Source organism: Cydia splendana, chromosome 27 (assembly GCF_910591565.1).
Source record: "Cydia splendana chromosome 27, ilCydSple1.2, whole genome shotgun sequence".
NCBI classification, from domain to species: domain Eukaryota; kingdom Metazoa; phylum Arthropoda; class Insecta; order Lepidoptera; family Tortricidae; genus Cydia; species Cydia splendana.
The window spans coordinates 6,118,988-6,142,192 of NC_085986.1; the positions used below are offsets into that span (position 1 = coordinate 6,118,988).

The window sequence follows — 23,205 nt, forward strand, 5'->3', positions numbered from 1 at the left end:
AGAAAGTTAAAATTAGCAATTGAAACATCAGTTCTCTGTCCGTATTGTTAGTAAATTTATAATCAATTTTCGTTATACTATAATAAACTGAAACCAAATAGAGTCTAGCAAATTACTTTCAAAATACTTTTCAAACAAAGATTATAATCGGTCCATGTTTTCAAATGAATATCAAAACACTATTTTATGTATTTAATTTTTTACAAGCAGAAACATCTGCAAACGACTACTATTTTATGTAGCTAAAATCGTATGAATCTTACGCACTCGTCTTCATCGTCGTCATATTTATATTATAATTATGTCGTTTTAGGAGCATGTTTACTATGACATATGTACTTAAATACATAATTAGGCGCGTGAGTCTACAGTGCAATGTCGTATAAGTAATCTACATTCAACACAAATGATTTACATTGTTTCATAAGGAAAAGCACATATTCATATGTTTTAGATTAAGAGGCAAACGATTAGTATTAAATTAAAATTAAAATCATCTATGGGCGATTAAACACCTGTTGTTTACCTCTGCTATTATTTATGTTTTTTTTGTATTGTTTTCTTTTATTGAGGTGTGCAATAAATAGTATTTTGTATTGTACTGTATGGGCAATATTTCCGTATTGATTAATATCGGGGAAAATCTGTGGAAATATTGCCAAAAATAAAATTATTAACGCAGTACCACAAAAAAAAGCTTTTTCGTTAAATTAAAAAAGTGCGCTTAGCCAATTCGAATGGAAAAAATTGAAGCCATCAATAGAAAATGGTGATTAAAATATAAAAAGTTTAAAAAGTTAAAGGATGAGTTACATGAATGATCGAACGACATGCAATTTGTACGAATCTATCAATATTTTGTTTCTTTTAATGATTATTCATGAAACAGCACCTCTGTTAAATTTTGTCTTTTTCTAACAAACACACATTTCAAAATCCCTACAATTTTTTTAAATGCATACTCTATCTGTATGTTACTTATTAACGCAAACCGCTAACCGATTTAGATGAAATTTGGTATGGAGATAAAAAGCCCGAGGAAGGACAGAGGATAAATTATATCAATCATCATCATCATCATCATAATTCCTCGCCGGTAAGGACAGAAACTGGTAGGTAATCGATAATGACAGACGATTATAAACGGCTTGTTAGATTTGACAGACGTTCGGCCCGATTGGAACTTTAAGATACGTCAGTTAACAGATCTAGAAACGATATGGATTAGATGTGTCAGTGTCAAAAGTGACGTTTTTGTTTGAAGATACGTCACATTTGACACCAACATATCTAATCCATATCGTTTCTAGATCTATTAATTGACGTATTTTAAAGTTCAAATCGGGCCGTGACTGATGACGTATCTTAGTTCCAATCGGGCCGAACGTTTCTCAAATCTAACAAGCCGTTTTACATATCTGATTCATATCGTTTCTAGATCTATTAATTGACGTATTTTACATACTTTAACCTATTTAAACTTAACATTTACTCATAAATAGGTCCTTAAAAATAACTCTTCTATCCCGTTTTTACCCTTACACAATCAACATGTCTACTCCTAATTACGCCGTAAACAAACGGAGCGTGTCACAAATTGTCCTTTTTGCCACAATCGATTCCAGTCGATTATCGGCACGATTCGATCCCAGCTCGTTACGCAATCGAGCCGTGACGTCATCACGGATGCGCGTAAAGGCTGACGGACACTGACTCATTATGTGAATTTATGTGAAAAACAATTATGCGAAACGGTCTTGTAACAAAATCCGGTCAGTCGTCCTTTTATTTTAATGAAAGAACAGGGAAACCAAATATTTGAAAAACAAAATTATGATAGTTACTTTAATAATCCAATATATAGATTAAGAAACTAGTATAAGTAACGAAACTGGGTCCTGTAACACAGGGTTTCCCAGCTCAGGACACAGGGTCGTGTACTGTATGTTTAAATTTATACAATAAACTTTTTTCATTTTTATAATATACGATTCTTAACCAGGTAACCAGTTGAAATCAGAGTTTTATTACTGTAACCCTGAATTTATGACTTATGTTTGTTATTGAAATTTATGTGGACGCAACTGTGTGAATGATGTAAGGAATGTAAGGACGTTCTGTTACATAATTTATTAAGGTTTCGAAATTAACATATAATATGTTATTGATATTAAATATAAAGCTTGAGAAAGACAATATAATATTCTATACTCAGAACCTGGGAAAAATTAAAAAAAAAATTGGAAACATATTGTGTATTTTAAACAGGGGAAATCCTTGCCTTAATTAGCCTTAAATTTAAGCCTTAATTTAGTTTGTAATTATAAATTAGACTAATATTGTAAAACCATGTAAAGCTAACACAAAATATAATCAACTTTACGAGCCCACGCGTCTCCACGCAGGGAGCCGTGTTGCATATGCATCTGGTTTATACAGGCCCTTATTTTATTATTTATTTAAGTTCACATAAAACATCCTCTCCGATTTGAACTTTAAAATACGTCAATTAAGGGCTGTCCATAAACCCCCCCCCCCCTAATTTGAAATGACGTAATTTATAAATAGCCCCTTAATAGATTTAGAAACGATATGGATTAGATGCGTCTGTGTCAAAAATGACGTTTTTGTTTGAAGAAACGTCGCATTTGACACTGTCATATCTAATCCATATTGTTTCTAGATCTATTAACTGAGGTATCTTAAAGTTCGAATCGGGCCGATCTTAGATTTGTTATCCTAGTGTACGACGCGCCTAAATGTACAAACCCCAATTTATTTAAGCCTAAAGTTTTCAATTTAAGTGCAATTAATGAATGAAGTGTGTCAAATTTGACAGTTAGGATGCGGATCAACACACTACTGCGGTGTGCGAGTGGGATAACACTCTATAAGTGCATAGCGCTGCCTCGCTCACACACCGGAGCGGGCGTACAGATCCGCATTCATTTCCATTTATTTCCATTAAGGTTTCATCATCATCATCATCATCATCATTTCAGCCTATATACGTCCCACTGCTGGGCACAGGCCTCCTCTCATGCGCGAGAGGGCTTGGGCTATAAGTCCCCACGCTAGCCCAATGCGGATTGGGGACTTCACATACACCTTAAGGTTTACTGTCATTTAATTTAAATACTTAATTAAATATCTTGAAGACAATATATTTTTTTTATTTAATAAAAATGAATTAATAAATTTATATATTTAATAGTATTATAAAGTATTATTGCCTTCATGTGTGACTCCACTTGCTTTTTTCCAAATTTAAAAACTATTTTTAAAGTACATTTACGGTATGGAGGTACATATTTTTTTACAGGACCTACGGGGTTCTTCATAAAAGTAGTGTACAGGTTTTTAAAAGGTCGGCAACGCGCATGTATCACCTCTGGAGTGGTTGTCCATATGCTACGGTGACTTCTTACCATCAGGCGGGTATGCTTGTTTGCCACCGATGTGGTATAAAGAAGTTACTTTTTAAGCTTGTTTACATGTTTTATATTTAGCTGTATCTTTAGGTATTTAAACAAAATCTACCCTCAAATGGCTCCTCAAGCCAGTTGAGGGTAGATGAAAACATTACATGATCAAATAATGTAGGTTAAAGTCAGGTCGTTCAGTGACAGATCCAGGCGGTTTTGTATTTGGTCGGTTAACCAATAAATGTTATAACTACCCGAAAATGTACAAATTATTTGTTTACTTTTATTTAAATACCTAAAGGGGCGTTTTCAGAAATAAATATCGAAAACCCAATTCTCACAGATCCCGGTGTTTTTGGGTTCTTTCAACTCAGAATCACTAGCATATTCAATTCTGATGATAAAATAAAATGTCCCAAAAATTTGTATGAAAATTGTACATTCCACTACGTCACGCACATACAAGTGAAAAGTTTTTTCATACTAAAACATGACGTAATGGAATGGACATTTTTGGACATCTTTTTTTAATGGTGGGATGGAGAATGCTGTCGATTCTGAGTAGAATGAGCCCAAGAACGTCCAAATGTGAAAGAAACAGGTTTTCAATAAGTATTTATTTCTGAAAACGCCCAAAGATAATACAGAGTGTACCGATTGCAAGTACCTATCTATGAGTGGACATTTAACCGTCAATAATTTTACGATGGTCATTAGCCAGTCACGTGAAACTGAACGCATCTGCAATACTAATATTTACTCATACTCTGCCTATTTAGGAATTCAGTTGGTTTTATTTGGTGGTTGGTTGGTTGATTGGTTGGTTGGAATTCCAATAAGGCCTATTAGTTTACCCTCTGGGTTGGAAGGTCAGATGGCAGTCGCTTTCGTAAGAACGAGTGCCTACGCCAATTCTCGGGATTAGTTGTCAAGCGGACCCCAGGCTCCCATGAGCCGTGGCAAAATGCCGGGATAACGGGAGGAAAAAAAATGTTGGTTTTAACTAAATAGGTAAGTATATTTAACAGTGTTGTCCGAAAGTTAATCCAAATTGAAAATGCTGGCCAATAACCATTATAAATTGAACCGTAAACTGTAATCGTCCGTTACGGTTTAGGGTTCAATTTATAATGGTTAATGGCCAACATTTTCAATTCGCATTAACTTTCGGCCAACACTGATATTTAATACTTGTCACTAGCTCACTAGTTAGTCTTACGAATATTTTTGGATCAGAATTTGAAATTTATGAACGCAATTAAGGATGACTCACGCTAGACCGGACCGGGCCCGGGCCGAGGCGTCCGACATGCCATTTCCTATGACGGCTGATCGGTGATCACGAAGCTCCGCCCGGCCCCGGTACGGTCTAGTCTGAGTCATCCTTTAGAGTTAGACCAAGATAAGTCTGCGACGATTTTGATAGCACGCGCAGCGCAGTGCAAGTGTTATTTTAAACGTCATACTTCTATGAAATTATGACGTATGAATAACACTTGCACTGCGTATGCTATCAAAATCGTTAAAGACTTATCTATTGATATATTATTTAAATACATAAATATTTAACATAGTTTATGATATTAAGTTCTTCGAAAAATTATCAATATCTTGTACAAATAACAACAACAACACACAAGACAGTTTTTGACCAGTAATTCTCTTCAAAGTGCATAGACAACGCTAACCGTGGCAAAACTTTGAACTTTCGCGGTAATAAATTTTCATATAATTTGACTTAAGGGGCTATTCATAAATTACGTCATTTCAAATTAGGGGGGGGGGGTCTGGACATCGGATGACGGTAGCAAATGGTAGCATGAAGTAGGAGGAAATGGGGTAATTTGAAGCATGGTTTTTGGATGATTATAGGGGGGGGGGGGGGGGGGGGGCTCCAAAATCGTCAAAAATCGATGACGTAATTTATGGACAGCCCCTAAGTATAGAACATTGGTTTTTTTTGCGTGGTTTTGGGGTTAATTCAGTAGTAAAAGTTTTTTAGTATAGCTAAAATGTTCACCTCGCAAAGCCCCAAGGGTGAAAAAAATAACAAAAACTGATTTTAAAGTTGTTCCTAAGTTAAACGGCTAGGCTAGGGGCTAAGGAGGAAGGGCCTGCAAAGGAGGAAGTCAGGAAGTCCCTGGTTCGAATCCAGGCCAGCGCATTTATTTGTGTGTATATCACGAATATTTGTTCCCGAGTTGATATGTAAGTATGTATATCGTCACCCAGTACCCATAGTACAAGCTTTCGGCTCGATTCGGGAAATGAATTAGAGATTCACTAGATATGAAATAGTAAAGATATGTGACGTTCCACAGCAAAAGGTACCTTATGGCGGCTGGCGCTGCGATTCGGAAAATGAATTAGAATCGCATAGCGCCGCGATAATATTGGAGCGGCGTTAATAATAGCGTAAGCGCCAACCGCCATAAGGTACCTTTTGCCGTGGAACGTCACATATCTTTACCATATCTTATCTAGTTAATCTCTAATTCATTTCCCGAATCGCGCCGTTTGCTTAGTTTTCGATCTGTGTAAAATTGTATCCAAAATAGTTATAATTATATTATTCATTTAAAAGTTCATTAGTTGATCAGCATCCAGTTGCGACCCGTGTCATATAAGTTAGGGGAGACCGAGGTGAGTTGTGACAGAGGAGAGTTGTGACATTGTCGACTTTTTGGAATCTATTAACTAAAAATTAGGTCGCAATAGCGCGAGTTTGTTAGTTCAAGTTACGAGCTAACAAACGCACACTGTTGCGAGCTCACTAACAGTTATTAGATTCCAAAAAATCGACAATGTCACAACTCTCCTCTGTCACTACTCACCTCGGTCTCCCCTACATGTGGCATAATATCACGAATGTCACTGAGTTATGGATATTACCTATGTATCTATATGTATTATGTATATCGTCGCGTCGCCTAGTACCCATAGTACAAGTTTTGCTTAGTTTGGGGCTGGATCTGTGTATCTTACACACTGCCCGATTCGAACTTTAAGATATGTCAATTAATAGGTCTAGAAACGATACGGATTAGATGTGTCAGTGTCAAAAGTGACGTTTTTGTTTGAAGAAATTTCACATTTGACACTGACATATCTTATCCATATTGTTTCTAAACTCCAAAACGTAATTCAAGACCAAAAAAAGTAAGAAAATGTTGCCACTTTTTACTAGCGCGTCTTGTATTTAAGTAAATAAAAGTACTTTTTTAAATAGTAGGAGTAAACTTACTAATAAATAAAAATATCTTAGCGTGATTATTTATCAACAGGAATTTACTATTTTACAAACAAATTATTGCATTGGCAACATTTTCTTACTTTTTTTGGTCTTGAAACTCGAATCGGGCCGACAGTGTATCCAAAATATAATAACTTATTTAAAAGTTCATTAGTTCGTCAGCATCCAGGTGCGACCCGTGTCACATAAGTTACATGTGGCATAAAATCGATTTCACATACTCCAGTGTGGTCTCAACTCAAACAATAACCGCTGTTTAGCAACGCGTGTAAAATAAGCATAATACACTATTGCATGCGATTTGCATATCCATACGAAAATGCACATATCTGATTAGTTTAAGTTTTTCGGAAATATTGCCAATTTCGGACGAGTTTGTAATATTGCCGAAAATATTTTTTGACCTGAATCTAACTAATGTTTTATCAACATAGTTACGGTATCTGATAATGTCAATGTATGACTTAAGTAAGTTATATTTTATGTATATTAGTATTTTTTGTTAGTTTAGTTTTTGAGTAGTGTTAATATAGATTCATATTATTTATACTGCATCTGGACTTTTATTTACAATAATCCCAACACCTTACCAAACCCCACTGCCAAATTGGTATAGTGCCAGATAAAAAATGTCCAATAATTCATTCATAAGCACAATTTGTATGTTGGACGTAAAACACATCGCGTCGAGGTGTTAAAATGGAAATCGTTTGCAACATCCTTTATATAACTGCATTTACAAATTGGTACCGTTTACTGCATTTTATCTTAGTCATTTAATAAATTACTTTTAAGGACACACATATTTTTACCTAACTTAAAGTCGGGTTACTTTAGCCCTGGAGGGTAACTTTGGCCATTGATATTTACTCGGTCCAGGTTATATTATTGGACTATATTTATGGAAATATGCCATGAGGTTGGTTTTAGCTAACCTTTGACGTTTTTATGTTTTTAATACCCTTTTAAATGAGGTTTTCATGTGGGTCAAAGTTACCCTCCATTGGGTCAAAGTAACCCGAGTTTACGGTATGTGCATTTAACAATTTTTTTAGATAAGGTGGGGTAAGAACATAGTTTATTTTATTCGGGGCAAGTCAAACAGTATGAGGATTCCATACATTTGTTTGTCTTGCCCCGGTGATAGTCTGATCCCACCTTACCTTACCTTTATTGCATGAAAATTTTAAAAACATTTTTTTTACAAGACGAGGTACAGTCAGCAGCAGAAATTGCTAAGCGGGCGAGGTGTTCAAAATGATCTTGACGGGACATTATTGTTAAGAGAATAAGAGGGTGTCAAGGTAATTTTGAACACCTCACCCGCTTAGCAACTTCTGCTGCCAACTGTACATACTATATCCAGTGTTGGCCGAAAGTTAATGCGAATTGAAAATGTTAGCCATTAACCATTATAAATTGAACCTTAAACCGTAACGGACGATTACGGTTTAAGGTTCAATTTATAATGGTTAATGGCTAACATTTTCAATTCGCATTAACTTTCGGCCAACACTGCTATATACCTTCTTATAGTGGATAAAGTTCACTTTAGTTAAAGAAGAATAAATATATACCTATACCTCGATGTTTCACAATGCCCATGGTCTCGATGGGCGAATAAAACGTCAAGGTTCATATATTATAATTATAATCATTAATAATAGTTATGTTGTGAAAATTATAAATGTTTTTAATTTGAATATATTTTCTATGAGTAGTCTTTGTTAAGTACCTACTGTACCTAGGCAGAAATAGTTCAATATAAAAAAAATACCTGTTGAATTTTTCAAGGAAACTTTTCACGTTAATTACTCAAATTACACTTGTCGGGAATCGAACTGCGGACGAGATGCGTTAAAACCTTGTAACTTTAGTCAAGTTTCTTTAGACTATTTTTTTAACGTTATTAAGTATTAGTATATTAAGTAGGTATATATTACAAAAATATGACTATAAATAACTAATATTTTAAAATAGTTTTATTATTCTTGTTATTTGAATTCTCCCCTCATCTACTCGAAGGTTAGCTGGAAGAGATCCCTTACAGGGATAAGTTCGCCTTTGTACCTTTATTTCTTTAAATATTATGTAAACCTGTGTTGTGTACAATAAATTGATTACTACTACTACTACTTGTTTATTGATTTATAATTTAAAATTAATAATATTTTAATTTTGCAACAAAACATATTTTTTTATTTCGTACTAACGCTCTCTATTTTTACCAAACTGAATCCTACAGTACTAAAGACATAAACGGGCTTCCAAAAAAAAAACACCAAAAAATTCACTTCAAAAATAATAAAAAATCACACATTAACTTCAGTAAGTACTTACATGTAAAAAAAAGTTCAAAAAAACACGTCCACACTCAGCGAATCACCACACCGCACTGAATATGAAATAAGGATGCGTCCGTATTTAAAAAAAAAGTTTTTTTTTTCACGCACGTCGTTTCGTTGTTGTGTCGCGTTTGAACAGCCTTCTGTCGCGGCTGTGACGCTTTTATATAGCTAGCGGCTTTTAGTGACCTCGCGTCCTTGGGCCAATAGGGGGTCCAACTTGGTCTTAGGGGTGGCTAAGAAAATGACTGAACTATTTAAAAAAAAAATCTGGAAGAATTGCGGTCTAATTATTTATAATTTGATGGGAATCGCTTTAAGAAATAATACTTCAATATAGTTCTTGATGGGTTATTTGAAAAACTGAGTCCAGCCTAGTTTCTTGCAATTACCGGTAGTTATTTGAAAAACTGTACCGGTATATTCTCGGGTTAGAAGAAGAATAGGCCTAACGCTTCAAACAAGCTTGCGGCTTTTAGTGAGCTTAATTGCGTCCTTGGTCCATTAGGGTGACTAAAAAAATTACTGAACTATTTTTTTAGGCTTCCGTACCTCAAAAGGAAAAAACGGAACCCTCATAGGATCACTCGTGCGTCTGTCTGTCCGACCATCCCCCCCTTTATCTCCGAAACTACTGGGTCTACAATTTTGAAAAAAATACACAAAATGGTTCTTTACCTATAGATGACACGAAAACTTATTAGAAATGTGTAGTCAAGCGTGACTTAATTAGTTTTTGATCCGATCCCTAAGGGTTGTTAAAGACATTTCATCACGTTCCAAATAAAAAATCCGACTCGCACTTAACCAGCTTTTTTATATCATTTTTATTTTTCGGAAAGAATTGCGGATTATCTAATTATTTATAGATTTGATGGGTTATTGAAAAACTGAGTCCAGCCTAGTTTCTTGCAATTACCGGTAGTTATTTGAAAAACTGTACCGAGTTTCTTGTACCGGTATATTCTCGGGTTAGAAGAAAAATAGGCCTAACGCTTCAAACAAGCTTGCGGCTTTTAGTGATCTTGCGTCCTTGATCCAATACTGCCCTCCTAAGCTAAAAAGCCGTATTTGCAGTCAATTTGTATGAAAACTGAATGCAAATACGGTTTTTTAGCTTAAGAGGGCAGAATAGGGTGGCTAAGAAAATGACTGAACTATTATTTTTTTCATATAAAAAATAACTGCATTCCTGTTGCCAGGGAGGTTGGGATTATATTAAGCAACGTTTACTATGGGACCAAACCCGAAATCGCGAAAAAAAAATTTACCCTCCCATAGAAAATGGACCAGCCAAAATGTATGAAACAGCCAAATTTTTTATCGCGATTTCGGGGTGGGTCCCATAGTAAATGTAGCTCAGTATGTTCCGAAAACCTCCCTGGCAACGAGAATGCAGTTATTTTTAGCCACCCTGTATTTTTTTATTTTTCTTGAAGAATTGCCGATTATCTAACTATTATAATAGATTTGATGGGGTTATTTCAAAAACTGTACCGAGTTTCTTGAACCGGTATCTTTTCAGGTTAGAAGAAGAAATGCTTGCTCCAATAGGGTAGCCTGAAAATGCTGTAATAGTATATTACGATACAAGTGCGAAAAGTAGGAATATCGCAACGAGTGACGATAAATTGAAACACGACCGAAGGAGAAACGGCCTTCCCCTTTCCTCTTATAACGATTTCTTGCGTACGCTTATTTTCACTGGTCCCTTTAAGGGGCCCACTGATTAACAGTCCGCCGGACGGTATCGGCCTGTCAGTTAGAACAAAATTTTGACAGTTCCGAACAACTGACAGGCCGATACCGTCCGGCTGACTGTTAATCAGTGGGCCCCTTTAAGTATCAGATGTAGTGTATAATTATTTTCCTTCGTTTTTCACGGGAACGTACAAACGTGTCTTGCTATTTCAGTCAGTCTCGGTACAAAAAGTACTGAGGTTGACTGAAGCAGCATGACAAATACGAACGTTTCCGATAAAATACGATGCACTACATCTGTACTTTTCACGGTTAATACACTTTCCCGTTTTAGACGCATTTTTAGCGTGAATACAGAATTTTCTTAAGCAAGTTTTACTCTAGGTACCTACATAGAGATGGGTAGGGGTGAGTAAATACTGAGTATTTACTCGGTATTTACTCAAAGCACCCGATAAATACCCGTATTTACTCATTTAGGTGGGTAAAAACGATTGCCTATAAAATATTCAAAAAGTGAGATTTAAGAAAAAAATTGTTTTTTATTGAAGAGTGCTAACGTGTATTAACAATATCTATAAAATAAAAAGCATATAGGACGCTTAATTTAGGAAAAAAAGGTAATTATTAGTGAGAGGCAAATTGTGATAATGCATAGTTAACAATTTTGTTTTAAATAAGAAGGTATTTACTTTAAAAATATGGTACTTAAATTTAATCGATGTTCTAGATAACTGCATGTCGCGCAAAAGTGCGTGTTTACGCGGCACTTACGACCTTTTATTAAGGGTTTTTTAAAGAAAACTCAAAAATGGCTCAATCGATGATGTTCAAAATATTGTTTTTTGTACACTTTTATACGGCTAATCTCCCGATATGTTTTCATATTTTTTCTGAACTTTGGTTCTAAAGTTATAGAGAGATAAACATTATTTTGGCCTTTCGAAACGGTTTTTTTCCAAAAATATTTAAGTTATCCAAAAATGTTCTTAGAAACATTCCAGTTATTTTTAAAGACCCATTTAATAATTTGCAACACATTGGTGGTTTCTGAAATTTTTTTGTGTGACAATTAGTTACATGTATGGAGTGCCCCGCTTAAAAATACATTTCTTACAATTTTGAGTACTTAATCCAGTAGCGGGTTACAAAATACACCTATATTCAAATTTATATGCCCCTTTCAGCACTCTAAATAGTTTATACCCACCAATTTGGGTATAAACGAGTAAATACGGGTATATTGAGTAAATACTGAGTATTTACTCGGTATTTACCCATGAGTATTTACTCACTACCCATCTCTACATCTCTAGGTAACCTACATTATATTTTACATTTAATCATCATTATCATCATCATCATCTTCCTTGCGTTGTCCCGGCATTTTGCCACGGTTCGTAGGAGCCTGATGGGATCCGCTTGGCAACTAATCCCAGTAATTGGCGTCAGCACTAGTTTTTACGAAAGCGACTGCCATCTGACCTTCCAACCCAGAGGGTATAGGCCTTATTGGGATTAGTCCGGTTTCCTCACGATGTTTTCCTTCACCGAAAAGTAACTGGTAAATATCAAATGATATTTCGTACATAAGTTTCGAAAAACTCATTGGTACGAGCCGGGGTTTGAACATTATCTTACATTTCTTACAAGGATTTAGGTAAAGTTAGGTAAATGAAAACATCGTGTGGAATGTTGCATACATTTACGAAGTTCAAAGGTTGTATGTGAAGTATCCCGCATTGGGTCACTAACGGCCCAATTCGGACAATGCTTATAAGATGTCACACCGATACGATACCGATCCGTCAGTGTCAAAAGTTATGATTTTTAGGGTTACGTACCTCAAAGGGAAAAAACGGAACCCTTATAGGATCACTCGTGCGTTTGTCTGTCTGTCTGTCCGACCATGCCCCCTCTTTATCTCCGAAACTACTAGGTCTAAAAGTTTTGAAAAAAATACACAAAATAGTTCTTTCCCTATAGATGACAGGAAAACTTATTAGAATATGCAGTCAAGCGTGAGTCGGACTTAATTACTTAGTTTTAGATGTGACCCCTACGGGTTTTAAAGACAATTCATTCACGTTCCACATAAAAAAATACATTGTTAAAAATTGGGTAATGTACGGAACCCTTGAAACGCGAGTCCGACTCGCACTTGACCGTTTTTTTGGTGAAGAAATGTCTGTGAAACGGTTTTTTTTAATTCCCAATGTTGGCATAGACGAACTCTAGAGTTGTGAGAAAGATCACGTCTAGCTTATCGATAGCCTTGACACCTGCCGTCAAATGTTGTCGGTCAGTCTCATATATTGATTCATGCATTTCGTATTTTAGACCGGTAAAAAGCATATAAATCCGGACACGTGCGAGTCGGATTCGCCCACCGAGGGTTTCGTACAAATTTTACTATTTTTAATTTTATTTTTTTTCGAATTTATTGTTTTCAGATTCTTCCCTGTACTTGTGGTGTAAGACGATATTATTTGCCAAATTTCATATTTCTAGGTAAACGGGATTACCCTAATTTCGATTCCCTTGAGAGTGTCGAAATATACGTTTTTTGCGACATAAAATACTTAATTGGGACATAAAAAGACAATGATATATAGTAAAATTATAAAGTATACAATAAAACTTAAGTACATGTATTATAAAACTCAATATAATCTTATAAATAATACTTGCACATTGTGTGTTATCAAAATCACTGCCGAATTAGCTTGGTCTGACTCTATCTAACTGATAATAGTTAGATGACCGAGCTATTGTGTCGATGCTTTTCAATGTTAACCTATCCAGGCCGGAGATCTCCGGCCCATTCTTCGTTACCCTCGTGACGTACTCTCCACTTAGAGAATATAACCAAACGGAGTGGTCATTAACAGTCGTTCCCCTCTGACGAAAATAGGCGGCCAATGGTCAACCAGCACATGTATGGACTGACGTTTATCTGACATGGCTATTTTGACGTTACGTATACATTTGATGTGCCCCTCCCCCGCAAAAAACGGCAGACTATTTAGTACCGAAAATTATAGACATGGCGTCTCCGTTTGGTTATATCCTCTAAGGCTCCCCACACGCGCCTGAGACCCCGTATTTGTTACGACCATTGTTTTTTGCACCCGAGATAATTGGCAGGTGAAAAGCAGCATTAATTTCATTTAAAAATACTGCTTTAGACTGGGGTTAAAATGGCCGGAGATCTCCGGCCGTGATAAATACGGGGTGCAAAATAATTGACGGAGATCTCCGGCCAGGTTAGATAGAGGGGTGCTTTTTTTGACAGCTTGGTAGACGACAGGTTAAATGATTGATTTTGATTCCGGATCATGATTCCGGAATCACTTAATTTCTTCAATTAATTGACCCTAATTGACTTTTAATTAATATATTAAGTGTAAGTAATCATACTAGGATACGGTCGAACATTTGAACTGTAGACGTAATAGGTATCGATAATAAAATATATAAGTAGTACATGTAACCGAGTGCTATGGAGTGCGGTTTCAAATCCGGAGGATACCTAATTGATCAAAATTCATCAAATTGTGTCAAGATATTTTCAATAATGTTAATATCCAGAAAGGAAAATTAATTTGGGACGGCGTTTGTATGGAAAGGCATGGATAGGTCGTCCGCTTTCGTGTGGCCACTTGCACTATCCAGAGTAAGCCACTAACTCGGATTTAACCGTCAACTTCTTCCTCATGTTATCCCAGCGTTTTGCCACGGCTCATGGGAGCCTGGGGTCCGCTTGACAACTAGTCCCAAGAATTGACGTAGGCACTAGTTATGACAGCGACTGCCATCTCACCTTCCAACCCAGAGAGGAAACTAGACCTTATTGGGATTAGTCCGTTTTCCTCACGATGTTTTCCTTCACCGAAAAGCAACTGGTTAATATCTTTGATATATCATTTGTGATATTTCGTAAATAAGTTCCGAAAACTCATTGGTACGAGCCGGGGTTTAAACCAGCGACCTCCGGATTGAAAGTCACACCGCTACCTACATTACCGCTAGGCGACCAGCTCTTCTTTAGAGTTAACCGTTCACACAGGGTTAAATTGTATTGGTCTTTTACCGGTTAACCCCTATGGCTAGCCCTGGCTGGCGCAAGTGGCCCTTAACTCTTGAAACTCAAGATGAAAATTGGGTTGAAAGTTTTCAACAACTTTTGACTAAGAAATTAATAATTGCTTGGAGCAACCGAGACGGGTCCGAACAATAGGGAATATTACTCGTACCAAAAAGAATAGATAGTATAGAGGGGTCCTGTCATTGTAAATTTTGTAGTCACTAAATTTACTGCCATCTATCGACACACGACTAAAACTCAAAATGAAAACGTATAAAGTTATCAAAAAATGTATATATATATATGGATAAATGATTTTATTATTTTTATATCATTTTGATCCATGTTCATTCACTGATATCTATGTGTTAAAATTGTTAAATATGAAACGGTGTCGTCACGCCATCTAGCCGAGGATAGGCTAAAGGTGTGTGCGGCATCTATTCGAGAATGACTTTTACTTGAATTCCGAGGCACGTTTTTTCCTTAGACTTTATTCGTCTTATACGAAGTTACATATGTCTTTGCTCGTACGCACAACTCTGCGCAGAGAGCGTCACTAGGCCAATCACATGGCCTACCGTGAAACAAGACAATCGAAAGTTCGGTTTCTGCCTCTCTATCACCCTTGCCTATTTGATCGATAGAGAGGCAGATAAAGAAATTTCGAGTTTCGCGTATCGCGGTAGGCCACCTGTAAACAAACCGCCTTGATGCATCACTGTCATAGTGAAAACTTGTCAAAAAACTGTTTAAGGCCAAGCGCGCACCACGACTTTTTGTCGCGCGATAATTTAGTCGCAGAAATGTAACGTATGTGTTTATATGGCAGTGCGCGCATATGCGACAAAAAAAATCGCAGCGATTTTAAAATTGTGATTTGTCACATTTTTCCGCGACTGCTCGCGACGCGATTGTCGCAAAGTGAATTGCGGCATACGGAGTTGTATGGCCCCGCGCGCACTGCGATAATAAAATCGCACCCGGACCTCAGTCGGCATATCGCTCTCCAAGCGTCAACATGTCGGAACCTGCTGCTGAAGACGCTAGATGTTGACCATTTAATTATGGAAATAGGAGATCACCTTTGTGGTATAAATACTCAAAGTCATACAGCGATCACATATTAAAGACAACGTTTCATGACAAACGACTGGTACGACATCCATGTTGAGAATGAACAACCCGCGACTTTTTCATCGCAGTGCGCGCAGTGAATTTTCTGCGATATATTACAGCGCGATTCTAAAATCGTGTCGCAAAAACTAAAATTGTGGTGCGCGCTTAGGCTAAGGCCTAGTATGTTTAAGTTACTCTATGGTTTACTAAACAAATTAGTGCTATACTCTGGCGGCAGAACATTGCAGTAATACTCCCTATTATGACCTCTTCTGTTGACCACAGGGTTTTGTAAGGGAATCGTGTAGGCTGATTTGTGAAAGGTGCAAGCAGAGCCGCGGCATCAACTATGTCATTTAGTCGCTATGCCGTCCGCCCACACAGATCCGGGTTCATACGCCATTTTAATGCCAAAGATTCCTGCAAAGAGTACCCGTTTTATTGGCAACAGGTGGAAATAAAATCAATGATTTAACTACTAAATCGAAACGCTTAACTCGGTTCGTGTTAGGTATTTGATAACGATGTAGATAAGTAGTTGAAGATAAATATAGTTTATTATTCAAGTAGGCATATTACAATGCGCTTATGAACGTCAAGCGTTATGAAGCTACACCGGCTCCAATCTTACACCTCTGCCTCGAGAAGATTTAAATCTTTAAATCCCCCCTCAATTGGAGGTGGGTATCCCAATATGAGACCGGCAAGAAAGATTTTGCTATGTTTTATGGATTTATGTTAAGGTCAATTGGGAGAAGATCGTCTATCAGGTAAGACCGTCTACACGCTCTTTCATCGCATCTAACACCTAATGTCGGTATACAGCACAGTCTTCCATAATGTCGGTAGAGTATATAGAAGAAGCGAAGCTTTTCCTTTCTGACTATATCTGTGTGTGTGTGTGTGTGTGTGTGTGTGTTCGTTCGTTGGGTGGACGACATTCGGAAGACTGCTGGTCACTTCTGGATGAGATTGGCTCGGGACCGGGATAAGTGGTGTACTCGAAGAGAGGCCTATGCTCAGCAGCGGGCGATAAAAGGCTGATATGATGATGATGGTGTATAGTTACCTCATGAAGACCTTGGGAGAGAAGTTGTAAAACTTCTCTAATATTTTTTATTTTAATATAAATTTTAACACGCTATTAATAAAAAAATAGATTTAAACTTTGAAAATGTCGGCTTGGGATCTATCCCACGACGACTAACAAATATTTTATGCTATTAAGATGCATTTTACTAACACACCTATGGATCATGGTCCGAAAAAAAAATACATTGCTAGCGACCCGGCCCGGCTTAGCACGGGTGGAACCTTCACTAATTTTATACCTTAATCCTTCCTCGATAATTAATTACCCTATTGATAGGTAAAACCCGCATGAAAATCCGTTCTGTAGTTTCGAGTTTATCGCGAACAAATATACAAACAGACAGACGCGGCGGGGGACTTTGTTTTATAAGGTGTACTGATTTTCATTTCATACAAAGATAAATCTATTTTTTAATAAGTAGATTTAAAAAATGTTTTAAATAAACTAACTTAAATAAAAAAATGTTTTATAAGGTGTAGTGATCTTCATTTCATACAAAGATAAATCTATTTTTAATAAGTAGATTTAAAAATATTAAGGGAATGTATACTAACACTAATGGACATGGTCTGAAATAAATAAATTAAATTGAATTGAATTGAATTGAATTGAAAAAGAAAGTTTGTCTATGGAAAAATAGCTTTAAAAAGTATATGTGATAATCTTCTCTGTGTTTCATATTTGTCTATTGCAAAACTTATCTAGTGACCTTTATAAGTATAAATAGATTATAGAATATCCAACCTAATTATTATCCGTCGCATAGCAATATTTATAGGTTTTCTCAGACATTTTAATGGTCCCATTATGATGAGCCTGTTCCTAAAAGGTTACACATAAATTGCGGGTACCATACATTTCGCTCGCATCCTGGACCTCTAGCATGATCGGCACTGGGGCCCTAGCCAAAGTAGACAAGATGATAATCATTCGCAGGGAAATAAAACGAAACGCTGTCTCTATCGCACTAATATGAAAGAGTTATATATGAAGAAACAATCTTATACCTCTAAACGAGCAATTCTTGTATATTTATTTATTTACTTATATATATATTTCGGGGATCTGGGAAACGGCTCTAAATCTAAATCGATTTAGCTAGGTCTTATATCTAAGAAAACGCGCATTTTTGAGTTTTCATATGTTTTCCGAGCAAAGCTCGGTCACCCAGATATTGTTATTTAAACATTATGATCTGTGATCTGGGATTTGGTTGCCACTAGGAGTAAATGGGGCATTATCCATGAAAAGGGACCTCGTTGTCGATGGCGCTTACGTCGCACAGCGTCGCGCAGCATTGTATTTATAACGGAGCATCGTTAATAATAGCGTAAGCGCCATCGACAATAAGGTCCCTTTTCATAGATAATGTCACAAATAATGCTTTTTTTTTCTTATAAAATGTTTTTATAGTACCTAGGTAATTGTATTTAAAAAATATTTAGATAGCATTTTGTGAAAAATTCAATCCACATTACGGGCTTACTCCCGTATCCATACAAAAAAAATCTACTAGATCCCGCGGCATTGCAACCAAATCCCCGATCACTGATTATAATATACGCATGATATCATGCTAGTCCGCCACCGTTTTGTCTTTACGAACAAAAAGAAGCCAATGCGCGCGTATGTACTGTGTACCACCGTAAAATGAATTTAAATAGCGGGTTTTTACACACCGTATTGTAAAACATGTGACAAGCGCCATCAGTTTTTAGGGTTCCGTACCCAAAGGGTAAAAACGGGACCCTATTACTAAGACTCCACTGTCCGTCTGTCTTTCACCAGGCTGTATCTCATAGCTATGTAGCTAGGCAGTTGAAATTTTCACAGATGATGTATTTCTGTTGCCGCTATAACAACAAATACTTACTAAAAAGTACGGAACCCTCGGTAGGCGAGTCCGACTAGCACTTGGCCGGTTTTATCAATCATCATCATTCAACGCAGATGAAATCACGAGCAGAGGCTAGTAATAATAGGTAGGTACTCTTAGTACCTAATAGGTAGGTACTCTTAGTACCTAATAGGTAGGTACTCTTAGTACCTACCTAAAACCTAGCTAATAATTAATAACTTTATCTAATACCCCAATACCCCGTAATAATGTATTTTCTAAATGTCACCCGCCTGTCACGGAGGCGTTGCCATAGCGACGCTAATGTATATATTAGCATACAAACTATCATTCATGATGTCAGACTGACTCATTGTTTAATATCTGACAATGTGAAGGATTTGAGAAAACCCCACAGAATTGGGGATTTTCGATTGATCTGTGTTTTAGAAGTAAACAAGTAGCGATTAGTAGTATAACCATTATTACTATAGGTCTAACATTTTCTGACCGAGCGTTAGCGAATGTCTCCGTTTCAACTTGGGCCAAAATACTTTCGTCTGTCCGGATGTTCTTCTCTACTCTCCTCCTCGCAATGGGGTTGGCCGGTTGAAGTATTTAGCAGATGGCGCCAGTATAGCTTGCCCTGTCAATCCCTAGAATTGTGTAAATTTTTTGTTTGTTTAATGGAATTTTATGCCCTAGATGCCAGCCCTTTAAGCCAAATCTCATAGAAAAAGGGCCAAGCTATGATGGCACCATCTATGCAAACCTTCGACAGTTGCCAATCCCATTCTCAACCGATTCTAGTGAATATAAAAATATAAAAATGTTATGGAGCAATCTTACAGAAATCAACCTAGTCCCAAAGTAAGCTCAATAAGTCAATAACAATCCCACCAAAAACATTCTGTAAAAAACTAGCCAAGTCTCGATGGAGCTGCTTGATTATCTCTAAAAAGTAATGAAATCTAGACAAAGTCATGCCAAGTCTAAGGTTCCTTACTGCGATTTCTTTATTATTGCAATTAATGTTGCGTGACTTGGCCGTTGAAGGGTACAAAACCAGGTGCTCCATGACACCATTGCACCAATCTGTCGCCAGAACCGCTACCCATTGACGATGGAAAATTGCCACTTGGAAAACGTTGATTCAATAACCAGTCAATTGTAGGCTAGATAAAGCTGCGTATTTCAATAATACTTATGTATAGGCGAGCCTGAAACAAACACTTCTTTTTGGATCGTCAAATCGACCATCGATCTAACATAAAATAGACGTACAGACGGAATTCTATCAATGATTAGAAGTCCGTCTGTACTGGAATTTTTTTTTTTATACTGTTTGTTTGGTGTCATGGAGCACCTGGTTTTGTACCCTTGTGTACCCTTCACCGGCCAAGTCACACAACATTAACTATAATAATAAAGAAATCGCAGTAAGGAACCTTAGACTTGGCACGACTTTGTCTAGATTTCATTACTTTTTAGAGATAATCAAGCAGCTCCATCGAGACTTGGCTAGGTTTTGGTGGGATTTCACTTCTTTTTGTAGAAACGTGGGCATATTAATTTATGGCAGTCGCCCAGCAGTGGGACGCTATAGGCTAGATTAAATTAGAAGATGTGTTCCACTACGCTGGATTTTTGCAATGACAGTCGATTTTTTTATGTACCAATAGTAGAAGGGGGCATTACCATATCTCTAATACAGCTGAGACCAGCTGAAGGTTCTTCATCAGATACTTCAGACCTTCGATTTTTGACATCAAATGAAGCGGCCCACCAAGTTGAATATTTTTTGTAAAGGCGGTATGTCGATCTCTAATAGTTTGGTTGGGCTCTTGTGTTTTCTAATCAGGGTCACCAGGTACTCCAGATCTTCGATTATCCTAGTTTTTATAGTTTTCCCTTTATGTGGCCATTAAACCCTAACTCTGTACCAAATTTCAGCTCTCGGAGTTTATGGGAAGTACTAGTTCTATTCTGATGATCATGAGTGAGTGAGTGTCATAAATGCGAAACTTTGCTTTCGCTTAACTTCGGAACTAAATGACCTACAGACTTGAAATTTTGGATTTAAGTATGTGATTATAGCTTACTGGATGACGAAAATTTCTGCGTTCTGGTCTTATCCAGAGGTTCTCAAATAGGGGCCTGAAAAGCGGCGAAATGGTTCCAGTAAAGGATGGTACGGCAGTGTTTGCTTCGCGGTCGACTTGGCGGGGGCACTGCAGTGCCCCCCGATAAGGGCTTCCATTTAACCTTTGATTGGGAATTGATGAAGAACAGTCAACAAGTACCGTAAACCGTTATACATATCTATTCTGAAAAGTCATAAGGATGCACTTGACCTCAGTTGCATCCTATTCATAGTAAAATGAATGCAACATTAATGCATTTTCCTTCATGTCCGGCTGAGACGTTATTTTCCGCATAAGTACACTCGGGAACAGTTACTGCACTTATGATATTTATTTTTATGGAGGCAAACGAGCATACGAATTGCCCGATGGTAAGCCATTACTGTCGCCCGTGGATACCTTTTTTTTTTTGACGGACTGGGAATGCGGTACGCACGGTGTGTGGGACTCGCCGCTCCTTTCCCTCTCCTGGCAAGAGAGGGGGAGAATTTGGCCCTACCCACTAAACCCACTCCGGCGTTTCACCCTCTCTGCCGTTCGTGAGGGCGCACTGGGATCGACTAGGATGAGTAGGATGACATTCCACCACGGCGCCCTCCGGCAGCCCCGGCTTATCGCCAGGGGCCCCTCACAATGGGGGAGGACCAGAAACGCTTGATCCCCCCCTCCTCCGACGACGTGTATGGGGCCGTGCAATGCGGGTATGGTACCCGCTGGCCCTACTGGGGCTCGAGGCGAGCATACGCTCTTCGCCCTCGACCCTGCCGTCTACGTCGGAGAGGAAGCGCGTCAGCAGCCGCTTCTCGCACCCTCTCCGCCTCCTCCTTCTGTGACATTATTTCTTCGCAGAAGAAGGCCACCGCTTCCCATTTCCTCTCGCTACCCAGCATCGCCAAAATGATAAATGAATCGATAGTGGTGCAGGGTAGAGCCAACGGAACAAGACCGCGTAAAAGGCCACCTATGCGATGGACTGATCAAATTAAATCTGCCATGGAAAGAGCCCTGAACGCATTTGCCAGAATGACATCCAACCGTGGAAAATGGCGAGAAATCGTACGTCGAGCAACATCTGTGCCTGATGTCAGCAGTTGAACACGACACTCTGCAAAGAGTATAACGACTAAGAAGAAGAACCCAGCATCGCCGCTATTATGCTGCGTAGCGAGAGGTCCGCTACCCCCGTGGTCGCCCTGAGGGCAGCTCTTTCCACGGCCCAGCGATTGCACAAGGATTGCTAGGAAAACGCAAAAAAAAACTTAAACGCGACCACTTGCAATTTTCAATAGCCGTAGAGTGGGGCTATTTAGATAATTTATTGTTTGTACTTTAAATGTTCATTTGTATTCCAAAATATTATATTTTTCTTTCTTGTCATAAGAATCATAAGTTGCTTAATGACGCGGGTAGTTGAATTATCGAGAAGATGGAATTGCATTTGTAGTGGTTGTATGCTGATAGTACAAGAAAATAGAAAATTCAAATATAGAATGCCTGTAAACAAACAATACTACTACATATGCAATTCCACGCTCTCGATGATTCAACTTATAGGCTACATATTGAACAAATTATCAAAGACTATTAAATTTATTTTACGAACAAAAACCGACATCGGGTTAAAGTGTTAAAAACGTAAAATTGCTTGTTTATTAGGTTATTCGAAGACAACGAACTTTTTTTTTGTTGATCGATTTTTTCAGTCATACTTTCATATACCTAAGTAACAATTTTTCAGCTTTATACAGCAAATTTGAACCCACGATTTGAAATCAAAACACACACGAATAGTAAATGAGTCAGATAGTTATGAATAACTTATCTGAGTGTACAGTCACAGCCAATAATATGTTACACTTCGCTGTGTAAAAATATCTGACAAGATCTTATTTGTAGAGTCATAAGAGCGTGTCACATATTTTTGCGGCCTTCGAAGAGTAACATATTATTGCAGGGGAGTGTACACAACAACAATGAATATAATTACGCCGGATGCGAGGCGACCCTGACCGCCAATTGGAAGACGTTACGCGTAATAAGCCCGCCTTTGTCACACGAGATGACTTATCAATAGTCTTGAAGTCCGTGGAATTATTCATAACATTTTTTTACTTAGTACGCTCTAGGGTAAAACGGGACCCTATTAGTCAGACTCCGCTGTCCGCCTGTCTGTCCGTCCGTCTGTCTGTCTGTCACCGTAG

General features: G+C 37.7%; 1 protein-coding gene and 1 long non-coding RNA gene across 2 annotated transcripts in view; one reads left to right on the forward strand and one right to left on the reverse strand.

Annotated features, from left to right (window-relative positions):
* LOC134803701 (fibroin heavy chain-like) overlaps window positions 1–9,156 on the reverse strand; it is an 86,780-nt gene extending 77,624 nt beyond the window's left edge. The window contains exon 1 of the mRNA XM_063776496.1: window positions 9,019–9,156. The gene's annotated coding sequence lies outside the window, so the exon portion shown is untranslated. The remainder of the gene's footprint in view (window positions 1–9,018) is intronic.
* LOC134803825 (uncharacterized) overlaps window positions 1–23,205 on the forward strand; it is a 347,292-nt gene that overhangs the window by 28,772 nt on the left and 295,315 nt on the right. The window lies entirely within an intron of this gene.